We start from the raw sequence: 17,739 nt of genomic DNA, 5'->3' as shown, positions 1-17,739 counted from the left end.
AAACCTTTACCCCACACTTTATATTTAGTCATTCCCTTTAACTGAAAAGCCAAATTCATCCCAAAAATATCTGCCTACTACGCTGACTTATTGTCCCCTCTAGTCCAAGCAGATGTGGGAGGTAAGGATTTATAATGATAACCAGAGTTTATATTTTCTTGCTCACTAATCTTGTGAGTTGATAGAAAAGTCTTTGCATTTCTTTTTTTTTCTTTTTTTTTTTACCCCAAATGGCCTTTTGATATGTGCTGGAGGAAAGACATATGTTAGAGTCATTAATTCAATTTGATTTAAATCATCTATCAAGTTCATAGAACTTAAGGTACTGTGTGGAAAGGAGGGAAAGAGGGAAAGAAACTCGATGTTTCTCTTTGTTAAAAAATAAGAACTTTCCTCATTGTTTTAAATATATTTCTTTGGACCCTGCTCTTGAATAAGAGAAACATTACAACAAATTCTCCTTGATTTCCTAAAAAAATACCACAGTATTAAAATGGTATAGGTGTCACTTACTCTGTTTCGAAAATATCTTTTGACTTTGATGTCATTTTCATAATCCTCATAAAAGTAGCAATGATTTAAAGGAATGACATGAAGCTCTCCAGCTCAGAGGACGGATCTGTTGCTCATTAGCAGGTAGCTCACTGGAAGCATCGTCATAAGACCTTAATTAGACGAGCAACCTTGGTGTAAGCGTAAAGGAAACGACATCAAAGCCCCTGGAAGCGGGGGCCTGTCGGTAGAGGGTGCTGATGTTTTCTCCTTTCAGAACCCAGCCGGCATCTCAGAATCATGCACAGTCACGCTATGACAGATGGAGATGCATTACATGGATCGGAGTGGAGAGTTCAGAGTAGGGTGACACAGGTTGTCCCTTTTAAAAATTAAATCACGGTTAAACATTCCTCCTTGTCACGATACGAAGGCAGCGTCCAACTCGCTGACTCTCTTGGCGTGATTGAATGAATTATTGCTCAGTTTTTGTAATCAAAGCCCTCTCGGCTTCTGACGTAGTTTTGTTGTTATTCTCCCCTCGGTTGACTTAAGGGAACACTCAAATCTGGAGTATTAGTGGCGGTAATTTACTGTCGAGAGTGATTTACAGTTTGGGGTGACCATGTGGGCCTGTGCATGTGAACGCTTAAAACATGTCGAGCAAATTGACAGAAGGCATGTCCCCCGTGTGCTCATTGACATTAAATGGGTCGTCCACCACAGACACTTTAAATGAGGACAATGCCAAATCAACTAATGGGGGCATTGAGTTCATTCTGTGGTTGGTATTGTGACGCTAAAATGGAAAAGAAGTCCCCCCCAAAAAAAACCATTCAAAGTCTTCAGCTTCTCCCTCTTTGGGTGTATTTGGTTGAGACATTTCCCCCCCCCGGCTGGATGCTGAGACAGGTGCACAGCGTTCATCACATCCTGATGGAGGACGTCGAGGGCCAAGATGTTGTTCTCACCATGTTGGAAGCGTTTGTTACCAGATGGAGACATGTGCTGGCAAACGTTACCTCACTTTATCAAAAAAAAAAGAGCAGAAAAGAACTGTGGAGTGGAAAGCAACTTTTAATTCATAATGGCACGAAGGCCATTGAGATAGAAAAAGAGACGTAATCATTGGAATTAAATGTAATCCATGTAACTCCAACCAAATAATACGTCTTTATGCGCTTGTAGTAGCTGTCAATCAAAGTCTCACAGAAAATGGTTTATTTCCAGGATATAGGTTAAGGACGTTCCCTCAGGAAATCTTTTGTGTCATAGTTCTGAAGCACGTCTTGTCACATATGTTGCCCCCCCCCCCCCCCCCCCCGGCACAAGTCCACTCCTCAATCTGTGTTTGTATCACAGCTCTGTTTCTCTTGTAAGGTCATCCAGCTCCAGCTGGCACCAATATGCATGTGCTTTTTTTTTTTTTTCTCTGTCTGAGTCCCGCGCTGGAAAGTTATATTCATTCAGGGCTAATCAGTTTAAAAGATAATGAAAACAGAGATTGTTTACAAAGATTAGGCCCTTGGAAATGGAGTAATCAGTGCTTTGAAAGGGCACTGACAGCGGTGGGCCGGGTTACTGTCCACAGAAACTCTCCGTCACTAATAAGCTCTCAAAGCCCTGATGTCATCACAGATAGAAGATAGAGTACCTTGTCCTCCACTCCTCTCCATTTGCTCCTCTTTTGCAGGAATGAAATTACTCAACGTCCCACAGACGAGGCACCTGTCAGCCAGATGTGTTTGAGTAATGAACAAAGTGTAGGATGAAGTAAGCGTTTTGACAAAAATGTCCACGGCCAAATTAATCATGTGCTTGATTTCTTCTCGCCCCACATTGTTGAGTGATAATATGCAGCATGATTCATGGTACGATGGATTGATTTATTTAACAGCAGAGATGCTGAATTGCTGTAGGTTTACTTCACGGATTAAAACGGATCCATTATATACTTTGGTAAAGTCATCTTCAAGGGGGGGCGGAGGGGGGGGGGGACGCGGTACACCCTGAATTGGTCGCCAGTCAATCGCAAGGCTTTCGTAATGACTTCTCTAATAGAATTCTATTGTGTCTTGAGGGTGGGTTGGTTGTTTGTGTGGCCTGTTTTGGGCCGAGCTCTTCCATTTAGTTCCAGGTTCCTTCACAAAGTCTCACTCACAGAAAGGCCATGAAAGTAATTGTCACTGTCTCAGATCTCCGCCCGGCGAGGAGGGGGAACATGTGTTTAGGATTTGGACTGGTCCAGGGTTACCCCTTCCACCAGCCAAACATGCGCAGCGCAAGTACTTATGTGGCAACATGTCCTCTCACAGAGAAAAGATCTGGAAGGAAGATAGATGGAGGATTTGTGGCCGAGAGGACGCTGGGTATGAGGTGCCAGGACAAGAGGTAGAGAAGCTGGTATTTGGCTTGTGATTCGACTCAACGTCTTTCTTTTTTCGTCAAAACCCAAAATGTGGGGGTCCTCAGTGGCTTCGTTTGCCCCACGACTGATCAGGGAGACTCCTGCAGAGAAGAGAATGGGTGTCAATCTTTTGCTGTCGGTTGAACAGCGCGGCGAGGCCGACCCGGGATCTTTATTCGGATCAGAAACCTCCAAGGGACAGATTTCCATAAAAATGTAATATATTCTCTGGGGGGGGGGTTCTACTTCTCCTGATCAAACTGTCTTATTTTTCCCACAGGATACCTTTCTGTACTTCAAAAAAAAAAAAAGAGCAAGGCATGGACTGCCTTTGTTGTGCCGGTGCTGCTGCTGTCACTTTAAAGCCACCTGAAGACTGATGTCGGGTCCGGGTTTGTAAAGCACTGCGTGTACCCCAGAGGTATCCATTAGTGTAACGTTTGATTGCGAAGGAGACCCTTGACAGCGCACTTGACAAACAGTCGGCTGATCCATTTCCTTCCCAAAGGGGAGTGACGGGGGGGGGGGGGGCTGCCTTTGCTGTGAGCGGCCCCACTGTGCGCCCACAAGAGCCCAGAGTTGGGTGGTCTGTCCATCAACGGCAGATTTGGGGTCAGGCCTGAGAAAAACAGCTCACCCGTATGGGTTTCAAAGGGTGAAACCCGAAGCGCCGCCCGCTGCAGTCCTCCAGGCACAAAGACACCTGTTGTTCGCTCTCATACGGAGGCTCAATCCATCTAGGTGTTTGCAGCCAAACAGACCCCGCCGTCTTGTATTCGGTTTGTTAAGTTTCATGTGATTAAAAAAAAAAAAAAAAAGAAAAAGAAAGAAAACTGTCCGTGCTTTTGTTTTAGCTTCTGGCCAGTTGGGGCCAGTGGAAGCCTCTGCCAAAGCACTGATTACACACATTCTATAACAATGTCGGACAGCTATTTGAACAAGATATGGTCAGTCAGCTGCACGCACCTGACACCTGACACGCAGTGCTCAGCTGCAGGTTGCTCTTAGGGAGGTTTTTTGCATTTTGGGCACCAGGATGCACTCGCTGTCCTCGAGCAGCTCTGTGCAACTGCCAAAAGCAAAGTGCTCTTCCCCAAAAAGCTCCTCTGTGCTGCGTCCCTGTGGTCCCCCCTTAACAAGCGTGTCGAAATGAAGAATGATAACCCGCTTCAAAAACAACGCCAGCCATTGCAGCGCTTTGGATTCGTGCTGAAAAGATCGGCTGGACGCCATATTTGTCAGAGATGTATTTTTTTCCTTCTGACACTCCGGACAATTAATGTCGCATTCAGCAAGCGAAGCCAAGCTGAGGAGGTGTTTGCTTGTTGCTGTCGCACAGACACCGCGGCGCATTGGTCCCTGTTACTTCTTACTTTTATAGAGAAATGACATGTGCAGCAATTTCATTGATCGTCTTCAGACCACATTGGTTGATTATGTTGCTTCTCTGGGGAGCAGTGATGACATTTTTATGCCAGCTTATGCTTCAGTTCAGCAAATTTAACCAGAATTTGAAAATGTTTGGTTTAAAAACTTAAATAGCTTTGACTGCGCAAGAAATACATTGATTTTGGGCTTCTTTTAGCATTTTGGGCAGACTAGATAGCTGGAAAACCCCTAGGAAATATACATCTCAATGAACTGGATTGTAAGCTGTAATTTGACGTTCTTCTTACTTCTACATGTTTAATAGCACAACTGCACAAACAACAGTAATGGCAATTAGACAATAATGTATGAAGCAATAAAAACAACAAAACCAAATGTTTAGGACAAAAAAGCTTGCACTTTAGGTTATTTTTTGCATTCAGAAGGCCTCATGTCACTCCTGCTGGGTGCACGGCCGATGCAATTTAATCCAGAAGTTAAACACAATTAAGAGGAACTGAAGATTGTTGAGGAAAGATGGGATTGAGTTCTACCTAAATGGCTCCAGGAGAGAGAAGCAGATATGAATGGCTGAGGTAATTCGATGAGCTGCGCTGCCTCCCCGTGGGATCCCACACTGAGAAGGGGGCCTTGTATATGTGCCAAGTGGATTCATGGAATCAAATAGGAGCTTTTTTTATTTCCTTGTTTGAGTTGACATGCAGGGATTAGGAGGGGCAACGTTTGGTAGAAGATAAAAGTAATCATTAGACACAGGGTGGTGGAACAAAGGCTCTTTGGTTCACCTGCAGGTTGTTTTTTGAATGGAGCCTTTATGCTGCACTATTGGTTCACTTTAGAGTTCAAGAAGGTTAGATTTTTCGTGGAAGGCTTAAGTTTAATTCATTTGATGTATTTGCTGAGGTAAAAAAATCCACATCAGTCCCACAATTTGAAAAAAGCAATTAATCTGATGAGATCACAAAAAGTGAAATTAAGCTACAGATCCCTTTTTCAATGCAGTTCACCAAAAGAGAGTTATAGTGATCGATAACATTTATTGGTGTAAAATGCTCTTTGTCTGCTCTTCACTTCAGTGCTTAATATTTCTTTGATCATTTCTGCATCTGAGTTCTTTCCGTAACCCAATAAATATCAAAACATTTTGGAACCAGCCGGTTTTTCTAGACATCTTTAATCCCTGTTCCTAGTTTTTATGCCCAACTGAGCTTCCCACATCTTTTCATCCCAGTCTCTGTTAATGTATTTCCCAGTATGTCGGCCTATTGCAGTGTAATCTGATAGATGTGTGATTCTACTGCTGAGGACTGAATGTCTGTTGGAATCAAACCCCGGCGAAAGCTGTTTTCTAAGTTTGACTTATTTATCAACCAAATATCAAGTTGTTTTGCTTACAGGTTCTTCACTCAAAGGGACTCGTGTGGTATATTTCTTATATCATTTTTTAGAAAAGGAAACTAAAACTCACAATGTCCTTGCTGCTCCACCCTTTTCATGCTCAGAAAGTCTGACAGCATCCCCGTTAAATCCTCTGATATCATCCATCCTTTTTGATGTTTCCTAAAAATTTGGAACAAATCAAAAGTAGCCTGCACACACCGGCTCGCTGCCAGGCGCAGCAGCGCATGGTGCACATGAGCCACCGTGGGGCCAGCACTGACCAAAACAACAACTTCATGGGTAAAACATGGAACTATTTGTCATGACATTGTTTGTCTTTTGACTTGAAACGTGGTTTTATTGGCTCGCAAGCGTGCGAAGCACAAGTAAGGTTATTCCTTTTCACAGTCTCTGAGCTCTAGTAAAGGCAACAGCTGCATTTCATAGAGGACTCGCAGGCCGCTTTGTGTATAAAGACAGAAATAGACATTTGCGCCTCAGAGTGACGTGTTTCCCACAAGCTGCTGTCGGATGGCAAAAGGGACTGAACTTGTTTCACTACCAAAGCCGACTGTGTGATTAATGGATAATTGAGCTGCACTGCATTACGCCGCGTTCCCACAAAGAACGACACTGCACAGTGTAGTAAATCCATGTTGGATATGCTGACCTCCGGGAATGCTGCCGTAGGTATGCGTGAGTTGCACCGTCGATAAGGCACAACTGAACAAGCAAGTTGCGCTTCTGTTCTTGTGTTTTGAAAAGCAAACTGAAGAGCAACACCCACGGACACCCTTCAGAGACGCGTTGCAGTTGGGCAGTGACCCAAGCCTTGACCGGCCTGCTACAGCTGCTAGGAGGGGATTGATGATTTATTGTTTTGGGGGGGGGGAGAAGATTCAAGGAAAGCCGGGTAGCGATAAGGAGAAGTATTGATAGATTATGACGTTGTGGCAATAAAGCACATTCACTTCTGTTGAATTCACCGCGAGGACGACCGCACACACTCGCAGCCGCAGCGTCTTCGGACGACGCGAGCACCATCTTCGAAGTGACCGGTGCCAGTGGTTAATACACGTGCCGATTGTTTTGTCAGGTGGAGTGCCGTCTATAAACACATTCCACAGGTCCAGACATAAGTCATTTTCCAGAGAGGTGGCAGAGCAGCGGGGTTAAACTTACAGGCTTGTTCAAGTTTTAGCCCAGTGATCACTGCATTATGAAACTTTACATCCCTGACCCCCCCCCCCCTTTGGTCTGGAAATGCCCACGTTGACACGTGGCTTTTTTCATTGTCCTCACAGAGCCTGTCTATTGTCTGCCTGCTCTCGCTGTGTCTCAATCAGAGACCCTGACGCGGCCCTGCGGATGCACCTGGCCCATAAGGTTCCACTCATACGTCCTCCGCCTCGGAATATTAAAGCGCTGACAAAAAGTCGTACTGGGTGGCGCTTTGTGGCGCCGTATTAGGTGCTGTTGTCCCACCAGGGTGACCAGCCAGGAAGATTTAAAAACAGCATGGTCTTTATTGAGGGATATCATGTTTTTTTTTTTTTTTTTTTGGAAGGGTGGGGGATGAATGCAGGATTCTTTGAACTGGGATGAGGGGGGCGAGGCGCGGCGTCTGAAGGTGGCTCCCGAGCAGGGGCACGGCGCTCCGTGTGGATCGGCCCAGTCATGAGCTTAACAGATGTGGCCCTCTCTCTGTTCCCCTCCCAGGCGCTCAGTCATTCTCTGTCACAGCTTCAGAGAGCCCAGGTCCGGGCCTCGCGTGCGCCCCCCCCCCCACCACCCCCCACTGTTTACCCTTTGTCCTGTCGGCATGGCTGGATACTTGGCTGAAAACGGATGATGTCCAGGACCGATAGAGGGATCTGCTTTCAATAGGCAGAGATCTATTAGCCAGTGGTGTGAATTTAACGTTTGTTCTTTGAGGCCAAGTCTCAAACAAATGAAGGGTTATCTATAGCTCTCTAATTGAAACCATCTTACCTTTTTTTCTTCCCCTTCGCTCCGTTCCTCCCCGCCTCGCGAGTGAGTGATTTCATGATTTTTGTCAGTTGGCGTCACAAGAAACAGATGTGCACGACGTTCTCGCCGGTTTCTGTTTTCTCGATTGAAAACCTTGTAGTTGACATTTTGTTTGCCTGCGAACACGTTTTTTTTATCGGGTTTATGGGGCCGTCTCTGTGCTTTCAACACACCTGCCGCGCTGGGACGGATGGTCAAAGTGGGCACTCTCACGCCTGTGACTCTTGGCCGACAGATGATTCATGAATATTTTGTCATGCTCTTAAACAGATTCACTGGGACCACAAAGGTTTGAAGCCTCATGTGCAGTGCTCTTGAAAAATGATATCCCTTTTTAAGCACAGTATATTCAGAGATGAAATATCACTCATCCGTCTTGTTGCTTTGTTATTGCAGCTCCAAAGAATACTGCACTGTCTCCTGTGTTGCATCAGTGAAATGAATTCAAACAGAGAGATCTTCTCACCAAGTAGAACGATGGTTTTCAATGTAACGTTAACGTTTCCAGCAGCGAGGAATGTGCTTAAATTCATTACATATTTCAGATTTCTTTGATCCCGTTCCATCCTTTTTGGACACTGGGCCCGTGGAATCTTATTCGATTATACGCAGCTGAGGCTGTGCAACAGTAATTTGTGCAATTTCTGTAGTATTTGTCATGGAAATGCAGTGGCCCTTTAATCAATTGCAGTTGAACTTGTAGAGTATAAAAACTAGTACTACACGGTGTAAGTGTTTTCTCTGATTTGAGCTCAACCCGCGGTTGATCTGATAACTCTTAGAGCCGCTCTGGAAGGTCGAACCGTCCTCTTTTCTTTCTCCGGCTTCAGGGGCGCCGTCACTTCCCATCAGCTGCACCACGGCCTCCTCCGTCCCACAATCAGCCCCACAGTCCCAAACACCTGCTCCTGTCAAGCACTTTCCATGGAGTAATGCAGTGATTCCAGCAGGAATTGATTGGGACGGGGGGAGAGCGAGAGAACATTTCAGGAAAAGGGGAAAACAAAGATGTGCCGGCATACACAGTCGACTCCATTGGAAAGAATGCCACTGTTTGTTTTCTCAAGCAAAGGAAAGAACCCTCCTCTCTTCCATGGAAGATAAAAGAGGTTTTGTCATATGAGATGGTCCCGTTCCCTCGGTGCAGTCTTTTATAAATGTGACATAAATATGAGCTGTTATATCTACTTTTCCTTTATCTGTGAGAAATAAGTTTAAAGTTCAGGCTCATAGATCTGTAGTAAATAGGCTACAAAGCCACATGCTTCTTGAAAATCCCTGAATGTCCAGGGACAAAAAGCCAAACCCAATCATATATTATACAGGTATTTCCTGTTTGCCGTTTTCTGGATATTTTTGGCTCTTTTTTATCGTGCCGAAGCCCAAAGAACTCGCTCGTCTTTCAGACACTTTTACAGTCCATCACTTTTCTTCAGATGACAAACTTTGTATCAATACAAATTCAGTTCAGTGATGGTCTCTTCAAGGCTAAATAAACAATAATCTCTGGCAATAATTCTCTCTCCAGCTTCCATGTTTCCACCATTTTGACAAATACTATTCCCACTCCCTGCAGAGGGGAGGATCAGTGTTGCTGGGGTCAAACACGCTGCAGGCAAGACATTATATCAAAGGGCTCGGGAGGATTTGGAGAGTGAGGAAGCAAACCGCTTGGGCCTCGGAGAGAGAACCTTTTTCAAACATCCATCATCCTACGAGGCCGTTCACATCAGCCTTCTTCACCCGGCGGAGGACAACGTGTCTCGCTGTCTTCCTCTTTCCGAATATGCAATTTGAATCCCTTCATTCCTTTCGGAGCATCCCTCTCGTGAGCACGTGTTATTTGTGTTGTGTCAAACTACGGCCACTAGTGGTTACCAAAAAAACCCCACAATATGATTACGTTATTGAAAAGATTAAAAAAGCTGCGTCTCTTTTCAGCAATCACGTAGGGAAATACGTTTTTTCCATTGCATTGTGATTTGGTTTACAGCAGATTTCCCCTGCTATTCATCTCCCGCGAGAATTGTATCTTTTCTGGTAGCAATCGAGACTAATTGATGGAAAACGGTTTGTGTGCCGTGGAACTTTCCGCCTGATCTAGGAAAAGGTTGTCATGTTACTTGCTGTTTACTTTATCTCCTCAACTTGCTAAGACATGAGATATTTTCTCCCTACTGGCAGGTATTCTACGAGCCTGCAAACACACACACACACACACACACGCACGCGCACACACACACACAGTGCATGGACAATTTCCCCTTGTGTTGATGGGTGAGTGAGAAAAGCATTCCTCAGCCAGAAGACTGAGGTGCCCTAAAGGATTGTCTGTGTGTCTATGTTTCTATGTGTGAATGTGTGTGTGTGTGTGTGTGTGTGTGTGTGTGTGTGTGTGTGTGTGTGTGTGTGTGTGTGTGTGTGTGTGTGTGTGTGTGTGTGTGTGTGTGCGTGTAGGAGAGCAAACAGTAAGACAAAGAAATCATTTCTTTTATCAAAGACAGTGAGCACAAGAAGCGCACAGGCAACAGGGCCACACTGCGGGGCGAGGCCAGGGGGATTATATCAGGGTTACTTCAAGTGATGTTGTGTCATCTGTAGGGTGTTGTATCTGTTGTGTATGGACTGGGGAGAGGCATTTTGTCGAGGATAAGCAAAGAAATAAACATGTTGTCAAGGCAACATCAATCGCGTTGCCTGACACTGCTTTCTGTAGTTAAACACCTGTGACACACGATATGAGCAAAGCCTGGGAAAAGCATGGTTGTGGTTCCCTCTGGGAAGTTGGGGGGGGGGGCCCGAAGACGTGTGTTCCTGGGGTGTTCGCCATGCGGCGCGGTGTGCTTAGCTTAGGGCTGCTGGGGACTACGGTGTGTGTTCAGCTGGACCTGCAGGATGTTTTTTTAAGGGAGGCGATCCCCTTCTGCACAACACACACTAACACACACACACACTCACAGGTGCCTGCGGACTTTAGCTATGACTGCGCGCGCGGGGGGGGGGGGTTACGTGGTCAGTGCACCATGCGTCACTGCGCGCTATGTCCGGCATGCGGCTCGCTCGCAGGCCTTTCCTGGAGCCTCTGTCTGATGTCTGCTTCATGGCAGCCAAGCCCGTAGGCCTCCTCCCTCTCCGCGTCCCGTCCGTCACGGGGCCTGTTTTATTCGGTCGGTCCCGCCAGGCCTCAGAGGGACCCCCACTCACGTGTTTCCCACAGCCAGCGGATGCAGCAGGAGAAGGAGGAGGCCAGTTTTCTCGCGGTCACAGTAAGTGCCTCGCTATTCCCCGCCAGGACCAATCAATCAATACATTTTTAAAAAAAGGGAACTCCATTTCATAACATTTTAATTGGCTTTGGGGGCCTAGCTGTGGCTCGCCTGTGGTTACCGTGGTCAGGCGTAAGTATGGAGCACAGCAGCCACTGGGTTTTTCTTTGACGCTCCCAACCACACGGATGCTGCAAGCAACTGCAGTCTCTCACTGTCTAAAGGCCAGGGAGTGCTGTACTACAGAGGTTGGCATTTACTTTGATATGACCACGCGTTGAAATCCAACTACCTCGTTAAACCGTGTTCAAATTGCCGAACACTGCGGGCAAAACGTCCCGCCGAAGTCTCCCATAGGCCAAACTTCCCTGTAAACCCACCGCGCTTGTTTCTGTTCGACCTCCTGATTCTTTTGATGTGTGTGTGTGTGTGTGTGGTTCCCACACCATGTGATGAAATCTGCAGGTAGCATCTGACGATGTCATCGCCTCTTGCAGCTTGGGATCCGTTTTTGTGCGCCCACATATGTGCGTGCATTCCTTATGTTTGCTTATAGCGGGGATTAGGTGGCGTTTCAGAGTGGCCCCCGCGTTGATGTAAGATGATGTGAAGGTCTGGACAACAGGGTGCCCGTGTTTCTCGTGAATGTGAATGTTTCCTGGTTACATGTGATTGATAGAAAAGTCTCCAATTAGAGCCTGAGATCATGTCACACATCTGCTGATCCCATCCAGCCAGCTCCAGGAGTTTCCTACCTATTTATGAGAAAGCCATCCATCTGCCTTCACGCCTCCTAATCCCCCGGCCTCCATTATTCCTGTGAAACACGTTGTCACCATAGAAATCAAGAGCGAGAAACGGAAAAACACAACAACCGTCAAGGAGGGGCGGGGGAAGCAGAAGACGAAAACAGGGAATGAGGAAACAATTGGGAAAGTCCTCCAAAAGGTCAAAGCGCTGTTAAAATAAATGCAAAGAAAAAGGGAGTGAAATAAGGAGAGGAAAAAAGGAATCGGCCATGAAAGCGTCCGTGAGGAGTCTGTGACGCATTGTCGGTGCTGCTCAGGACGAATGGGTCTCACGGGCTCTTTATTTTTAAAGCTTGACTGCAATTTGGATAAAAGAGTCAGAGGTCCCAGGGAAGGAGGAGCCAACCCTGACAAGCTTCAGGAGGAGCCCCCCCGCACTGGGGGGGGTCACTGAGCAAATCCCCCCCTCCCTCCCTTTTCAGTCTCAACGCTCTCACTCACGTTACAGTGGACCCTCGTGTTCATCGCTGTGTTAATGTTTCTTCTTTTCCACCTTTGTTGGCAGCCTCTCCGCTCAGAGCCTGACTTATCACTCTGAAACCGTCCGTGGCCATAGAAACCACCCAAAACAATAAAAAAAGCAGAGAGATGTTAACACATTCAATCCTGCAGGGACAACGTAACGTTTCCTGACCGTCATCCTGTTCGTGTGCATTCAGGTGAATTGTTCCTCTTCCACGCGTTGATTTGTCAGAGTGTAACTTAATGAGGACAGAAAGGGCCCAGCCTGACATGTTCCTCTTTTGATGGGGAGTTTCCCTCATTACGCCGGGGGTTGAGCCTCCAGCAGGCTGGCTGATGACTGGATGATGGGATTAGAGAATACATAATTGTTCGTCACATGTGTCGTAAAAAGAAAAGGCCAAACCCTTTGTAATGAGGATTAGGGGGTCTTTTCCATGGATTTACTTCTCTACTGTGTTTAGTTGAGCTGGGAAAGCATCCCCCATCCTGACCGTCTCGGTCTGTCTTTCCACTGACATTTTTACTGGTCAGTGTGGATACACTGACTGCAACATTGGCCAAACCCCATAAAACTAGCACCAGCATGTTTCATGAACTAATGGAGTCTTGTTGTTTGGCAGCGGAGCAAACTGGAAGTGAACCCTCGACCTTGACTCACCTCAGAAGATAGTTGTCTGTTATTTTTTGCGTTTTCCAAGTCGGGACACCTTCGCTTTAGGTTTTTTAATGTGCTGGACTGATGAAAGCTTTTGTCTTTGTATAAATTCCTGCGTTAAGCTGTTTATTGTTTTAATATATTAATTGACTTTAAACACTCCCACAGGCATAGTGAAGTTAAACGAAATAGCCACAGTTGTGTAAATCCTGTTTATAAATTCAAAGACAACAGCAGATTCATGCAAGGCAGGTTTTAGCATCATTTACTGAGTAAACAGTGTTCAAAAAGGGTTTCTTATTAAAAAACTGCTTTTTTATATGGTTTTTCCTCGTTTTTTCCCCCTCAAGTTTATAGAAGCAACAATGGTTATATCTATTTGTCTAATTATATCTAAATGTATACAATCCACAAATATGAAATCTGCATAGTGAGAAGTAGTGTTCAGATTTACTGATTAGAATTAGGAGTTTTTAAAGGTCAAAGTGACCTCACATCTGTCCCTTTTATGTAATATCTCAGTAGCTCTTTAAATACTTTTCTTTAAATTTAGCAAAGAAATTGACTTTGACTAAAGACAGATCTGATATTCAAATGATAGAAATGTCACACAAACTGTTGTAGGATCAAATAGTGCGATATGATGAAAGTCTGAACAGACATGGGGGTAAACTGATGAATTACAGATTTAAAACACTTAAATGGCACCTTATAGATGTAGATATTTTTGTTCTTAAAGTCACAATGAAATGGAAGTCAGAGCGTCTCTAGCTTCTGTGCATTAAATATTTCACAGGGAAAAATAATCTTTGATCAGTCCACAGTTACAGATTTAAAGTCCTTGAATTTTATTTGCGCACTATCCACAGGCTTAAAATGTAAAACAATACAGAGCTACGAGCTGCTGAAGCTGCTAAAAGTTGCACGACTGATTGAGGGATGGGTCTCTTTTAATTATTGGTTAAAATACAGTGGCATAGCTTATATAAACACCTGTCGGGTTTTGTTTTACAAGTAGACAAGAGGATTGGACTTTTGATTTAAAGATATGAAGAAATGTGACGATGCAATTTGACCCGGTATGTGGTCGAAGGGGGGTGTGACTTAGTTACAGTTTCAGTAGAGTAAAGACATTTTTTCCCGCAGCCATCACCACAATGATGTACTTTTTATTAGATATTTATTAAATTGTGTTTTTTTAAAACCATGTGCATGCAATTTTGAAGTAGGAGGGGTGAAAATTAGGAATGTGGCCACTCTATTAAGAATATAGGATGAGAAAGGGAAAGTTTTGAGCAAAAACAAAGACCATTTAACAGTCAAAGACAGATGCGCACAGATTTTATTTCATCCAAAAAACAGTGTCTTGCTTTAACCAGGACAAAGTGTGTCATTGATCACTAACAAAACAGACAAAACTGTTCTTGTTCCTCACTGTCAGATGGAAAATGTGTAAATAATGGTTGTCGTAATGTCACTTTATAATCTCTCCCTGGACTGGTCTTTTTTTGAATTGTAAAGCAGGTCTAGGTCCTTTATACATACTGCGATAGTATCAGAGAGCTGAATACACAGAGTAATTCACACAGCCTGTATTGAGAAAATGTTGTGACAGTTGTGAGACGCAGTGAGGTCCCAGCTGCAGTGTGCATCATCGTTGCAGCACGCCAAGTTACACCACTGCAGGCAGAAACCAAACAGCGTTAAATTGCTCTTCCCAGAGGAATTTTGAATGTCCGGCTTATATTTATGTATCAGTTCTGATCTGTCTTCATATTTGTTGGCGTTTTGGACGGCGTCCGCGTTTTAGCGAGAAAACAGAAAACTCTGTAAGTGTGTGCGGTCCTGCTGGTGCACTTTCTTCAACACCCTGAGCGGCGCGGAATGGCCCTCAGTGGACCAAGCCTTCACTCTGCCCATCACTCCATTACCGGCCACGCCGCTCGACTCGGCCCAATGTGCAAAACATCTGTGGAAAAGGCCTCATGATTTTCTTTAATAGAGTGTCCCCTTAGAAAAGTTTTTCCTACTCCCCATTTTTATCAGAAGCACAGAACTTCCCGCCCACCTCTGTCATGTAAGATTGGTTCGCCTCCAACTATGACATGGTTGGAGCTCATCTGGATTGAGTTAGGGCGGGGCACCCTGTGGAGATAGGGTCGACAGGAATGTCATTACTGAATTGATAAAGTCTCGTTAGCGGCCCTGGACTCTTAGGATCCCGTCCCTGCCGCCGCAGCGTGACGCTGCACCGTTTTGCATTAATGGGAACGCCCGCCTCCCCCCCCACCCCCCCCTCCCCCACCCCACATTCAACCCATCGAAGCTTCTGTTTCTGGTATGTTACTTGTGCGCCACATGTTGTGCAGATTTCAGCACCATAAAAGTGTTTTTTTTATTGGCCACATACTAAATATACTGATTTCACTTTCCTTCAAAACCAATTGAATGCCTTTACGTACTTACTAGTCCTTAAACATCTACAGTGACTTCATCCCCACCTCCCCTGTGCGCCTCTGTTCACACACTGAACATGTTCCTCAGCTCTATCCAAGAAAGCCAATAGAAACGGGCTCAAGAGCCATGTGCTGCAGCTTGTGTGCAGAGCTAATTCAGTGTAATTGGTTGCACATTACATAAGTTTGAATCTCTGATCAGAGTCCCTGTGAAAGTAATGGGAAGCCACAGAGATCAGTAAACAAAATATTACTGAGGGGAAAAAGTAAAAGCAGTGATCAAAAGAAGAAAACATGTGTGGTCAAAGCATAACAGGCAACAGTGAGATTGAAGTGCATTTTCCTGTAAAATGTGACAAACATAATCATGAAGAGAAAGTAGAAAACAGAAGAAGTTTTGCAATTGGTTCATTTAACTCGACTAAACTAAACTATAGATTACATGTGGAAAACCCTGTGCCGTATTTCTCCACTTCATATTTCCATGAGTGTTGCAGTTTATTGTTGTATAATTATATATATCCAGAGAATCTGAACACATTTATAATATTCTTCTACGTTCCCATTCATTTTCCACACACGTTTATTCAGTCATGACGGGAGGCCATCCAGTACTTTTCAAATCTAGGAATAAAAGAGCAGCCCTGATGGATTGTTTTCTGCAGTCTAGTGGAGGCTGGTAGATCTGCTAACGGGGATATGAGATTGAATAGGTACGTCCCGAATTATTAGTGTATGAGGGATATGATATCATGTTATGTCTTCTCGTGTTTTTGTCTTCTCATGTTATTGAAACCATTGGTGTCCTTGATGCACTGTTGGTGAAATCGATGCACAGCAGGGAAGGCCAGTCTCATGGCTGCGTGTTTGGGTGGTGTTTTGTCTTTTCCTGGTTCAGACTCGGGCTTTCCTCTTGTGCCTTTTGTGCTGCATCTATAAATCCCCTGTTGAATGACACGTTGCCTTTTGAATGACATTTCCTCACAAGTAATTTAACTATGAACACGTTTTTCCATTTTAATCTACTCAGCCATATGATGATGTCTCACAATCAATCACAGTACATTCCAATTTGCGTAACAAAAGATGAAAAGAGACACCTCTCCCCTCTGCCTCTGAATCTGGTAGATCTCTCAACCCCACTTACTCAAGCAGATCTAAAATCATAGTTGAAATAGCTGACATTTTCCGCAAGTCTTTCATGATTACGTGAGAAGGCTTCTAATGAGAGAAATCAAGCGTGTTTTCCAGTCCTCCTTGTGCATGTCGAGCACTTAGCCCCGGACCCATCAGGGCGCCAGCGCGGAGCAATCACACTAATTGTCCATGGCAACACCGGTGAAACATTTCAGGAGGAGGAGAGGAGAAAAATGCAGGCTTGGAAAACTGAATCAATATCATTAATCACAGGCAGGAATCCGCTATTGATGGTGTCTGTTTGCTATTAGGGGGCCGAACACAGACGTTCGCCGTGCGTCGGGATCATCTGGCTGATGCCGCGGTCCCGGCTGTCCTCGGCATGACCCGACACAAAAGGTTCACAGTCTTCATCACCCCAAACACAAAGCAACAAAACGCAGCATCGCCTCTATCTGTCAAGGTCACGGCGATGTTGCAACACACACACACACACACACACACACACACACACACACACACACACACCTGCAGGTGCTTGCAAAACTGAGGGGTGTAAAATTCAATTCCGTCGCTGAATTGTTTTTATCAGACACAGGAGGTGTGTGTCCGCGTGTGTCTGCGTGTGTCTTTGTTGGCTTTAGACACAGCAGACGAGCTGTGTTTGAAGGGCAGACGATATGAGTGTCTGTCAGACACAAAACAGGCCTAAACGTCCCTTTTGAGCAAGGCTGTCTGCACAGCTGTGAGTGTTGCTCTTTTCTCTTTCTTCGTCAACCAGAGCATCATAAGATGTGACATCGAGTCACAACTCCACGTCAAATTAAATGCGTCGATCCAGGGAGTTTCCCTTAAATGGGCCCCACGTTGTCACCAGGTTCACCAGCTAGTTGTTATTTCTGTCTTTGTGAGTTCTGGCCAGGCAGCAGGTGGGTGTTTATTGAGCTTTTTTTTTACGGGAACTACGCCGTTAGCAGTGCGAATGAACCAGAACAGTAAAGGCGATTGGAAAAAATCAATTCAATGCTGAAATATTCTTGGAGGCTCTGTACTACAGGGGGGAAATAAACATTTTTAGAGGTTCAGTCACTTTGAGCCACTTGTTATTAAATAGGACAAATCAAATAATTATTCTTCAATATAAAAATATGGATTTTAGCAGCTTGAAAATAAAAGTAATCATTTACGATTTCTAACCATGGTTGTAAATGAATAAGTAACACCCTGCACTCCAGTGAGCCAGCTTACATGA

Source organism: Pungitius pungitius, chromosome 2 (assembly GCF_949316345.1).
Source record: "Pungitius pungitius chromosome 2, fPunPun2.1, whole genome shotgun sequence".
Lineage (NCBI taxonomy): Eukaryota > Metazoa > Chordata > Actinopteri > Perciformes > Gasterosteidae > Pungitius > Pungitius pungitius.
This window is presented reverse-complemented; position numbering follows the sequence as displayed.